The sequence below is a fragment of the Magallana gigas genome, chromosome 2 (genome assembly GCF_963853765.1).
Source record: "Magallana gigas chromosome 2, xbMagGiga1.1, whole genome shotgun sequence".
Classification (NCBI taxonomy): Eukaryota; Metazoa; Mollusca; class Bivalvia; order Ostreida; family Ostreidae; genus Magallana; species Magallana gigas.
Genome location: NC_088854.1, coordinates 52,604,291 through 52,616,935, shown reverse-complemented (window position 1 = coordinate 52,616,935; position 12,645 = coordinate 52,604,291). Strand labels below are relative to the sequence as shown.

General features: G+C 32.6%; 1 protein-coding gene across 5 annotated transcripts in view; it reads right to left on the bottom strand.

The window, feature by feature from the left end:
* The window catches only part of LOC136273127 (sterile alpha motif domain-containing protein 9-like), a 58,161-nt gene extending 52,388 nt beyond the window's left edge, over positions 1-5,773 (bottom strand). For 3 of the 5 annotated variants that reach the window (XR_010711324.1, XM_066077193.1, XM_066077195.1), the window contains exons 1-2: positions 5,654-5,773; positions 5,380-5,462 (exon numbers count right to left, since the gene is read on the bottom strand). The gene's annotated coding sequence lies outside the window, so the exon portion shown is untranslated. Of the gene's footprint in view, positions 1-5,379; positions 5,463-5,565 lie in introns of all 5 variants that reach the window. The other 2 variants (XM_066077194.1, XM_066077196.1) reach the window with 1 other exon arrangement.
* Between the last annotated feature and the right edge of the window lie 6,872 nt (positions 5,774-12,645).

The following is a 12,645-nucleotide window of genomic DNA, read 5'->3' as shown; positions in this document are numbered from 1 at the left end:
GAATGTAGACAATGACATGGAAACGATTCTTGATTTTCTGCGATTCAAATGATAATAGTTTTGAAAGATATTAATATCAACAATTAACAAGACAGGAATTATCAACAATTGAGGCCGGGGTCTCCCCAACTTTCTTTCCTGTTTTGGGTTTACATCGATCGATTTTTTTTGGGGGGGGGGGGGGGGGGGGTGAAAGCAATATACACCTTCCATAAACAGGGAATAATTCGCCCTGTTTCATTTTCAATCATTTCACCCTCGTTGTCAGCGGGCAAATTTATGTTGATTTTCAATGTCTAATATTAAGTAACTTAGGTAACAGCTGTGACTTGGCGAAGTCACGACCGAGTGAAACTGTTTTTAAGTGTAGAAGGACGGAACTATAACACTGTATACAGTATCTTGATTAAAATAAAGATATAAAAACACTTATCTAAGAACACCCTTCCTATTTAAAGAAAGTTTTAAAAATAAAAGGCTTTTACAAGTTTAATGGAAAAGGCATCTAAAAATTCCCCTATCCCCTTCCGGATAAGACATTTTGCATCTTTGCGATTTTAACAAGTGCATGTGAGTTTTACTTTCTTCCTTTTTAAAGAAAGTTTTATAAATAAAAGGTTTTTACAAGTTTAATGGAAAATGCAAAATGTCTTATCCGGAAGGGGATAGGGAATTTTTTTAGATGCCTTATCTAAAAAATCCCCCATCCCCTTCCTGATAAGACATTTGTCATCTTTGCGGTTTTAATAAGTGCACGTGAGTTTTACTTTTTTCCCTATCTGCTTTAGGTTATTGGGATTGGGTGTATACAATTGTTTATATAATAAGTATGACAAATGCAAGCTAGCTAAATTTGTAAATAATGCACACTGTTGTAAAACTGCTAAAACAACGCTTTTGTATTGCAAGTCGACAACTTCGAAATAAAGAAAAATCCCTTGATATACGTACATCTTAAATGTGATGAAACAAAACTATCATGAATTCAAGTAGTTAAAGATCAATTCAATTAAATGAGTAAAAATAAACAATGCATATGAATATGCACGGATATCATTGATAGTACATGTGCCCCATACTTTTTTTTAAAAAGAATTACGATCGATGTTAAATATGAACGCAATTGATCACTTCATCCTAGAATTAATAAGATTAATAAATTTGATTTCCAAAAATTCAAGGTGTGCATGTGAAATTTAATAATAATCGATAACCTTGACAAACGCTTGTCAACAGATCTAAAATTGATGCACACTCTGCACCCTTCTTAAACATATTTTTAAGTAATATTTTAACAAACAAAAATTGATTGTATCTAAATGCGAGTTCATAAACATTCCAAAATACATGTAGCTTTCATACGGTTTTGTAAAGATACTAGGAGCAAAAAAAAAAAAATGAAAATGATAATGCATACGTGTTGTAAAGTTTTCAGTAATACATGTATAGACAAATTACAAATGTAAACGTTTTGAGTTGCTCCTATTCATAATTTTGAAATCAGTTTCGTTTCACAGGTTCAAATTTGATTAGAAACATTAAATTCTAGTTCATGCTTACTGAGAATTGATAAAAAATCAAAGTACTGAAGAACTGGCGGGAGTTGATTTTGTCTATGTTTATTTATTTTAAAATCAATGATATGTTATTTTGCATGACAAGTACATGTATACGTAGTTTCTAATTTGAATTTTTGAACTTTTTCGACTAGAATGTCGAGAAACCTCCATATGAACCATGTTAAATAATATTTAAAGATAAAATTAATTCAATCAAACTATGTATCAGTGGTAGAAATATTTCTCCAAAATTGTATGGATCCAAGCAATATTGAACTCTAGTCTCGTTCAACCAAACGCTCGGCTGACACCGTAAATCTCCGACAAGGGTTTACGGAGACAGCCGAGCGTCGAGTTGAACGAGACTATATTGAACTCTGGCGTAGGAATACATACGACTACAAAAAATATTTAAATTGTTCGTACCATACCAATCTGACTATTTTTAAGGTATTTGTAAATAAGTTTCCTTGAAAAACAATGCTTTAGCATACATTACATCGAATTCATCAATTATTTTAAGGAACTAAGTCTTGTCAGGAGCAATGATTTGTGCTGAGGTCCAAACACTGTTTCACTTTCGGTTTGTCCGAGTGACTGCATAGGAGAGTTGATTAAAAATCAACTCCCAAAAATCAATAATCTATTCGTACTTATATACATCTATCTTCTTGGGGAATAAATGTTTAATTTAGAAATAAAGCATTTTTTGAATAATTGTGTTTATATCATTTATTGGGGTAAACCCATTCTTCACACTTTAGGTAAATTTCATTACGAGTAGTAATGTATATTACATACGTTTAATAAGGTGAGCCCATTATTTATCAAATTGATTTGATCTTATTTTTTTTAGAAATAGAGACAGTTATCGAATAATAGGTATTTCTTAAAGTTATATGCACATGTACAAATAACACATAAAACAAACAAAAAAATAAAATTATCTGTCTATTTTGCCTTAGAAACAAAACACTCGCCATTTTTTTGCACAGACTAAGAACTTACGCCTACCCATTAGCAGGCGTAGATTTAAACTCAAATTTAGTCCCGACTAAGTTTACGCCTTTTTGTGAAACGCAACTTAGTCTGGTTTTGAGGTCTAGTCCCTGATTTAGTCCGGACTAAGCTTACGCCTGGACGTAGGTCTTTTTGAGAAACGGGCCCCTGGAGAGCAGGCGATAGCGTATGATGGTACACAATTTAAAAGTTGAAGAAGTATTTACAAGAAGAAAGGCTGATTCACCAAATGAAATAAAATATAGACTTAAATGTATTTTAATATCAGGGGCTTATTTCATAAAAAAATTTGAATTTGGGTTAATTTCTTTTTACAAAAGATATACGAGGGTCAATATATATATACAAAGACTCTAGGCTAATGAATTTATAGTTTCACACCGTTACAATAGTATAGCCAAAAATTATTATCTTGTCCTAACGACATGTAAACGGGGGTCCTTTCATGTAGTTAGTAACACTTGTATACATATTAATAGTCAATTGGAAATGACAGGTTTGGGTAGTATTCTTTTACATTCTTTATTTCGAAGTTTTTTAGTGCACGATCTACCCAAGCAAGTCAAGTTTAGCCTATAGTAAAGTTTCTTTAAACTTTGCATATGAACAGGCTTGTGAGAACAAGTTCACTGTCCCTTTGTTTACCTCGCAACTACTACGGACTTGAAGGTTTTCATTGTTTTTAGACACAAACCGTTGTAATTGTACCATCTATTGTTTTCCTGATGGGCGTTGTTGTATGAAACATATACTAGTATATAATACAACCCGCTTTGTGACAACGAAATAAAACCTAGCATCCTTCTACAGCGTGTTATAATATATATCTTGTTCTGTTTCTCGTTATAGGTTAATTAAAGATTGGACTTTTAAATTATCAAACTTAAATGTATGATATCAGGGGCTAACTTCATCAAACGTGTCCCAATTTGGTCAACTTTAGTCACGTCTGAAGATTTACGCTGATACTCAGTTGGGCCGATTTTGGTTTCATAAAGGGGTGTAGCTTTTGGCTAAGACTATAAAATAAGTCATTTTTTCATCGTATACAGTTGAAAAGACAGACGGTTATCAGAAAAAATGTGATCAGAAAATCTCACGAGAACTTTAAGCAAATATGAGCTAAAAGCCATAGGTTTTATTCTCAGGTGTTCTCGAAAAACATTGAAAGAAGAAAGAAAACCCTGTGTGCTGACACATTGACTACTTCCGATCGAGATCAACAGAGTGTCAGCGGAATGTGGAAAAAAAAACCGCAAGTAATGTATGCCGCGGAATGGTGCTGAGTTCTGGTTATTTCAATAACGTAGGGTGCTTGATGTTCATCATCAACCAACCCTTCGTGGGAAACCCCTAAAGAAAGTTAAAAATAGGTTGCAGTAGCGGACAGTTGAAGGCCCTGTTGATTTTTATAGTATAAAGAATGTATATGTTAGTAATCCTTTTCCGAGTACCATGAGATTAGGTGCCAAACGAAGCGAGGCACAAGATCGAATGGCGAGGAAAAGGTTTAACAACATACTTGGTACATGTTTGACATGAAAAATTATTTCTTTATATTTCAATCTATTTTTCACTATTCAATTGTGTTATATACATGTATTAATAAATCAAGGTAATTATGATGAGTTAAATGTAACTAGTTCAGGCCATCCTGGCCTGGTAATATTTTGTGCCATGGGGCAGGTTACCTGTATTAGACAGTTGAGGTTTGAAAGTGAGTAGAATTCAAACTAAACAATAAATAACACATTGACCCTTCCATTCATGAATGAAACAAGCTACATGTAGTTCAATATTTCTTTCCAATTGGATTTAAGCCTGGAACTAAGAAGCCTCTTTTTATATTAGCCATTGATTTCGAGAAACCCAGTGTGTAGAATGTGAGAGAGCGCCTTCCGTAGCTTCATCATCAACATTGACTGCAGAGTCTACCAAGGGTGAGTCTACATGCAGCAATGTAATAAGGCTGACTATTCCAACTTGCAGAAACAAAATCGTTATTAGCAAGGATGAAAAACACATATCAACCTTGTACATCAAATTATTGAAATTGATTAAAACTGACACTGTTCGCCAAGGAAATTAAAAATATGTAGTTTTTTTACCTGTTTTTATTCATACTCTTACAAATATTATGTAATAGAGACTTGCTTTTCAGGTCTAAAAATGATTAAACCAATTATTGTGTATAATGGGTTTAGTCATTGTGAACACAATGTATGGTCACTGAACCATGAAGCTTGTATTTGGTGTGTACCAAGTCATTTGGTATCCACAAAAATTCTATTTATCAAGAACAATCTATTGTCCGAGATATGAAACATGAACTAAATATAGATATTATACGTCATTTACAAAATTGGCTAAGGAGCGCGTATGTCTGATTACATTCACCCGCTATACTGACTTCTTAACTCTACACAACAACACATAACGCTACAACACTTAAGTACGTTTTCGGAAAATCAAGCGTTCCTGTTAATTTTTAGTGGAAGGCAATTCGAAACCGAAAGTTGACTAAAGTTTTAAATACTGTAGGTGAAATTAGGCTATATAGATAAACTTACAAAATATGAATTGCTGCTGTGACATTGATTGATCATTAATTTATGTCATCCATCAAAAAATAAGGAAACTTATATACCTAATTTTGCAATTTTTACCTCTGTTGAAGGTCGGTGAAGTATTAGATAGTAACGTTTCGTTCAAAATATAATGGATTTCTATTCACATATCAAAATCGTTTAATAAATTTAGTGAATTAACAGAATATAGGAAAAAAGCATATTGTAGTTACCTTTTTTCCATGGAGCAAGTGGTATCTATCCTGCAGTGTCCTAATGTGTTTTCAGAAAAATCAAAACCTGATCAGTATCACCCCTGCAGAACAAAAGGCAGAATGTTATCTGAATTTATATCACGTGGATTAATTCAACCAATAGCAGGCTCATATATTATAATAGCATTGAATGATTTATTTTACGTCGTCCTGTCAATACTTTCCGCGTCAGGGGCCCGTTTCTCAAAAAGGCGTAAATCTGGGCCTAAGTTAGTCCGACTTACGAACTTACGCCAATATTTAGTCGGGTCTAAGTTGCGTTTCTGAAAGAGGCGTAAGTTAGGGTTTAAATGTAGAAGAACTTGGACATCTCCGCTGAGTACTAAGCATGCGCATATCCTATTTTGTTTTGCTTTGAGGCTATGATTATATGTGGTGGATCAATTTTCCAATTCATATATATATAATACATGTCCCGAAAGTACGCATGCTATTCTATACCACTGTGCATAGTTCAAGTCGCTCATAACAGTGTGTATTTATGAAAGTAGAACAAATGCCTATACACTTCTTAACATAATGAAATTTTAGAGAAAACAGTTGATATGAAAAAGGCATATATAAGAGGATTCAGAAACCAAATATATGCATTGTAGATGATGTTGAGGCACAATCGTACATATTATTTGAACGAAACAATACATAGAAATTAACTCCAATGTTCGTGTAAACTTCAAATATTTATAGAATACAGGGACAGGGTACAGTAGATATACCCGCATACATCTGCAGAATGATAAGTATGCTTCATGTAGATATTTAGACACTTTCAAATGCTGGGATAAGGCTTGATTCTTTTTTACCCTATCACTATACATGTATTATTTATAGAAAATAATATGTCCATAGGTTATAAACAGCAACCAACTGAAATAGAAAATATCTACTGTATAATTAACATTACATGAACCTTGTCCATGTCTACAAAAGGAAAAAAAGTTCCATCCTCTGTTCCAATAATGAAAGAATGTAGACAGTGACATGGAAAGGATTCTTGATTTTCTGCGATTCAAATGATAATAGTTTTGAAAGATATTGTCAACAATTAACAAGACAGAAATTATCAACATTTGTGGCCGGGGTTTCCCCAACTCCCTTTCCTGTCTTTTGGTTTAATCGATTGATTGTTTTGTTTTGGTTTTTTTCCGGCGGAGGGGGGGGGGGTGAAAGTAATATATACTGCATACAGGGGATTATTCGCCCCGTTTAATTTCCAATCATTTCACCCTCGTTGTCAGCGGGTGGATTTTTTAAGTAACAACTGTGACTGGGCGAATTCATGACAGAGCGAAACTGTTTGCAACTGTTAGAAGGGCGGAAATTACACGGGACGAAAATAACTCTGTGTATAGTATCTTGATTAAAACAATTATGACAAATGCACGCTAGTTAAATTTGTAAATAATGCACACTGCTGTAAAATGCTAAAACAACGCTTTTGTATTGCAAGTCGACAACTTCGAAATAAAAAAAAAACATCCCTTGATATACATACATCTTTAAAAATATGATGAAACAAAACTATCATGAATTCCAGTAATTAAATACCAATTCAGTTAAATGAGTACAAATAAACAACACATATGCATATGCACGAAGATCATCCATAGTACATGTAAACCATACCTATTTAAAAAGAATTACACTCGACGTTTAATATGAAGGAAATTGAACACTTAATCCTAGAATTAATAAAATAAATGAATTAATTTGAGCTCCGAAAATTCAAGGTGTGCATGTGAAATTTTAGAATCGTCAAGAACCTCGACAAACGCATGTCAATAGATCTACAATTGATACACACTCTGCACGCTTCTAAAACATATTTTAAGTAATATTTTAACAAACATTGATTGTACATGTATCTAAATGCGAGTTCATAAACATTCAAAATACATGTAGCTTTCATACGGCTTTGTTAAGATGCTAGGAGTAAAAAAATGAAAATGAGAATGTATACGTGTTGTAAAGTTGTAAGTAGTATACATGTAGGTATAGAATATACAACAACACACAAGGACAAATTACAACTGTAAACGTTTTGAATTGCTCCTATTCAAAGGAGTATTCTCAATATTTTGAAATCAGTTTCGTTTCATAGGTTCAAATTTGATTAGAATCATTAAATTCCAGTCTATGCTTACTGAGTATTGATTTAAAAATCAATAATCTATTCATACTTATGATTACATCTATTTTGTATGGGAATACATGTTTAATTTAAAATTACAGCATCTTTTTAATTATTGTGTTTATATCATCTATCGGGGTATACCCATCTTTAATTCTTCATACTTAAAATATAGATTTCATTAACGAGAAGTAATGTATATTATATGTGTTTAATAAGGTAAGCCCATTAATTATCAAATTGATTTAATCTTAATCTATTTAAAAATAGGAACAGCAGTTATCGAACAATAGGTATTTTTTTAAAGTTATACGTACATGTACAAATATTTCAATAAATGGTGAATGTTTACCTTAATAACTCGTATAACAAACCAAAAATTAAAATTCTCTGTTTATTTTGCCTTAAAAACAAAACACTCGCCATTTTTGTGCACAGACTAAGGACTTACGCCTACCCATTAGCAGGCGTAGATTTAAACCCAAATTTAGTCCCGACTAAGTTTCCGCCTTTTTGTGAAACGCAACTTAGTCTGGTTTTGAGGTTTAGTCCCTGATTTAGTCCGGACTAAGCTTACGCCTGGACGTAGGCCTTTTTGAGAAACGGGCCCCTGGGGCTACCTTAGACATGTTTAACTATGTTGTATATATACATGCATACATCTCATCTTTTAGCTTATAATTAGCCTTTTTACACTCGGTGTACTCGGCAAGAGACAAACGGGTACGATATTCATTTCATTCTGAAGCTATGATAATATAGTCTTGACATATTGGTGCTCCTGCTCTTACAAGTTAATCGCATGTCTACCTTTATCAGATGCAAATTTTGGCATGTTACTACATAGTTAACTGCGTAATATTTGCTAAACACAAACTTCCGTTCATTTCTTTGTTTGGTCGATCACCAAAATGCAAAATCAAATGTCCTTGGAGTTTAACTACAATTATTATATTAGGATAGCCGCCCAGGGGAGCCATGCATTCTTCAAGATAATTCCTCAATTCCTCAAGCATTCTCTGTCATCACACCAATAGACTTCCTCGGTTTTGACGATTAACTGCATTAATAGGCAATCACCCCTCTATAACACACAGCCAGACAAACGTTCATAGACCAAGAAACAGTGGAAATGGTGGACGTTTGCTAGCTAATAATATCGCTTAGGTTTCAGTCAATTCCAGTGGAGAATGTCAAAATGAACTAAAAAAATTTGATTCACTTAGGTGTGTATCAAATTACATTATAATTAAATATAATTATCCTACATTGTTCCAACCTTACTAAACTTAAAGCATTTAATACCAGAATTCTTCTTTAGGAAATACAAAATAATTTTTAAGAACTTGTACTTGATAACAATAATTTCAAATCGTCTTTGATTTACTCTTATGTATAATAATTAAATGTATTTGCGTAACATTTCGAAAAAAACTTTTTTAAAGCAATTTTATACAAAATGACCGTTATCTGATATTCTAATATTCCCATAGGATACGTTTTGGCTGGGGTTTTTTTTATCAAACGAACTGATGTACATTAACAGTTATTTAGTAGATGTTACTTACTTTTTACAATCAATTAATTAAATTGTTAAAAGAAAGATGTAAATAAAAACAATAAGATGCTTTCTTTGATGATTCATGCGGGTTATGAAGGTAGCGATTGTAACGTGATTGAGCCAGTCAATCTCTAAATAACACTCAAGACAGTTTCAATTACTGCACTTATTTACATGAAAAAAAAAACCAATAGAGAATATTTTCAAATTTTTACTCACTTTCACCCTCACTCACATACTCACTCTTGTTCAAAAACTAAGTGCTGAAATCTAAGCCCCCAAAATCATGTACCCGTTATGACAGCTAAATGATTTTAAACTATTAATGTTTAGTTGCAAAACACACTTTGACAGAAACGTTAACTTTATATTCTCTGTGTTGCCAAACATTCACAAGAAAACTTCTTGTCCACTAGTCCTATCACTATAGGGGGGTTGTGGTGTGGCGTGGTAGTCAAACAAAGTTTTACTAAATCAACGCATGGTAGATTTAGTAGAATTGAGTTTTAAGTCATTCGAGAATCAGCTGTTTTCCCGCAACTCCGCTCTCACAACCAGTTACAAATGTTTATATATATTTGTTGACATGCAAGAAATGCAATCAGATAGGAATTGTAAAAAATATCAAATATCCCCTACATGTGCCTTAACAGTTATCACTGTGACTGGAGTCGAACCTGTGTTCCCGAAGAGACCTGTATGGCGCGAGGATTCACGGGAAACCTTCGCTCGACTGGCCGGTCACGTTAATCGATATTGCTTAGAATTTTGAAAAGTCATATTAGTAAAATAAATGTGACACACATACATTTAATTTTTTAACCTAGAAGTAAATCAAAGATGATTTGTAATGATTGTTAGGAAAATACAAGTTTATAAAAATGATTTTTTATTTTTTCGAGAAGAATTCTGATCAAAAATTATTCAAAGTTTATTAAGGTTAGAAATATGCTTAAATATGCTTATATCTATTATGTATGTATAAATATATATTTATATACGCCCACCCTCCGAGAGAGACAGTCCCTCTGTTGTATACAAGGGTTTCTAACATGGACACAGACTTTGACTGATGGTAGTGAAACCCTTTCTTATGTGTGGACAAAAAAAAAATCACATGTAAATTATCAATGCAAGGATTTTTTTTCTCACTTTTTTCTGATTAACACATACATGTATAAATGTACGTACGGTGTACATGTAGCAACATTATTTCATAAAAACTTGATATATATCGTATACGTTTTTTCAACAAAGGTTGATTTTTTTCCTTTTTTCTGATTAACTCATATACATATACATGTTCAGTGTACATTTTTAGTTTATAAAAACCTGAAATATATTGTAAATCTGTTTTCACCATATGCTATTTTCTGATAATAATTATTATTGACATAACAATCGATATGTTTACTAAATTATGAAATTAGGCTCTGACAAAATTTGACTTTTAGCAAAACAGAGGAAATTTGGACTAAATTTTTCAGATTTTGTTTTCCACTGAAATATTTTTGGTAGTACTATGATATTTAAAGATAAGATTTTATTTGTTAGACAACATTTTGTATATTTTCTGTTTGTTTCATCTTGCTTTTTCGTTTAGATAATCGTATGGCACACACTACAGAAATATTGAAAAATGCTTTAAAATGATAAAAGACACCATTTCTCAAAATTTTGATCATTGACTTCATATAAATTTTATGCCAGCAGAGAAAGGTCAATATACTTGGTTTAATATACTATAAATGTTTTAGCATGTTTTTGAAAGTGAAGAATAACACTACCACGTAAGGTCTATAACACACAATAGTTGGTTTTTCATTATCATCAGTGGAATTTTTTTTCATTCTGAGTAAACGTCATCCTTAACGTAATTTGAATTCAAACTATTTCAGTTAATTTTTAGACTCGTGAAAGTTGGCAGACGTCCATCATTTCCATTGTTGTTTGGTCTATGAAGGTTTATCTGCTTTTATGTTATAAAGGAGGACTGCCTATTAATTTAGTCAATCGTCAAAACCGAGGGAATCTATTGCTGTGATGACAGAGAATGCTTGTGGAAATATTTTTGACTTTGGTCTTGACAAATTAAATGTCGAATCAATATTATGTGTCAAATCATTTGTAATTTGTGAAATTCTAATAACATAGACACGAACAACCTATGTAATCCCATTACAGAGTGTAAGAACATCCCATTATAGAATGTAACTCTTAATAAGACTGTTATCAGTGTTGGAGTGTCGAAAATCGAGACAACGGGCGTTGGGAAACGTGACAAGTATATAATTGTATATATGACATTCTAGGGGTTTTTTTGTGAACAAAGCTAGAGTTTCGCTTTTTGTTTGTTTTTGTTATACTGGAAAAAGTTTCATTCAAATGTTGCTTTTGATGTTTATAAAGCTATTTATAAACAAAATGAAATTTTGTTTCTTCCTATGAAAGGTGGGGCTGACAACAATCGCAACTTCTCAGGCCTTTCCGGCAGACTCGGAAAAACACCTCGAATGTATTACCTAGGCGTCCATGACAACCCCCCTTTTTATAGAACTTGATATAAATACAACACATTTCATGATCTGTTTAGATGTGAGCTATACTTCATTAAAGTAAACGATATACACTAAAATATAACACAGAAGCGACATACAAGACTGTCTAGCCGATACTTATTTTAATGGGAAGCGACTCCATTTTGTATAAAATCCTAACATCCGGTGATGTTAATACATTCGAGGTGTTTTTCCGAGCATGCAGGAAAGGCCCGAGAAGTTGCGATTGGGGCTGACAAGTGAGTTCACATTCGGCTGGAATAGATGATAAAGAATGGAATGATATGGAATACTGCGTAGATGATTTTTTTTTTAATTTATTCACAAACTATGCATGTACAATCGTAACATAAAAAGATGAATGAAATTGGAAACTCAAGTAACTAATATTTTTGAGATGATCCGCCAACTATCCTTGACCTCATTTTCTTTTCGTGTGTTCAATGAATGGGAAGAGTAGATGTCAACATATCTAATCATTTAATGTATTCGAACAATGATTTTGTAGAGGGTAAAATATACTTACATCTGTTAATATAAATTAACCTTTTTGCTAACAATATCAATAGATTAAGTGCTCTATACAATACAGGGATAGCATGTTTACATCCAAAAATTACTGTTTGTTCATTAAAACACACATCAATATTGCACAAGTTCTTTAATTTTTCCTGTATTGTAATCCAAATGTCTCGTGCATGCAGACAACCATAAAAAAGATGACTTATTGACTCCTTAGTTTCATGGCAAAATGAACACATTTCAGTATCTATAATATTTTGAATATAAATAAACGAGAGTTAGTGCACAGAATTCTATGTAAAATTTGGAATTGGAAACGTATAAATTTTGTGTTCATTGTGACATTATGAGGAATCATAAAATATTGCTCCCATTCGTTTTCTACAATATCTATAGACAATCTCTCTTCCCATCTGTGTTTTACATTTACAGGGGTTTCGGCGACAGATGAT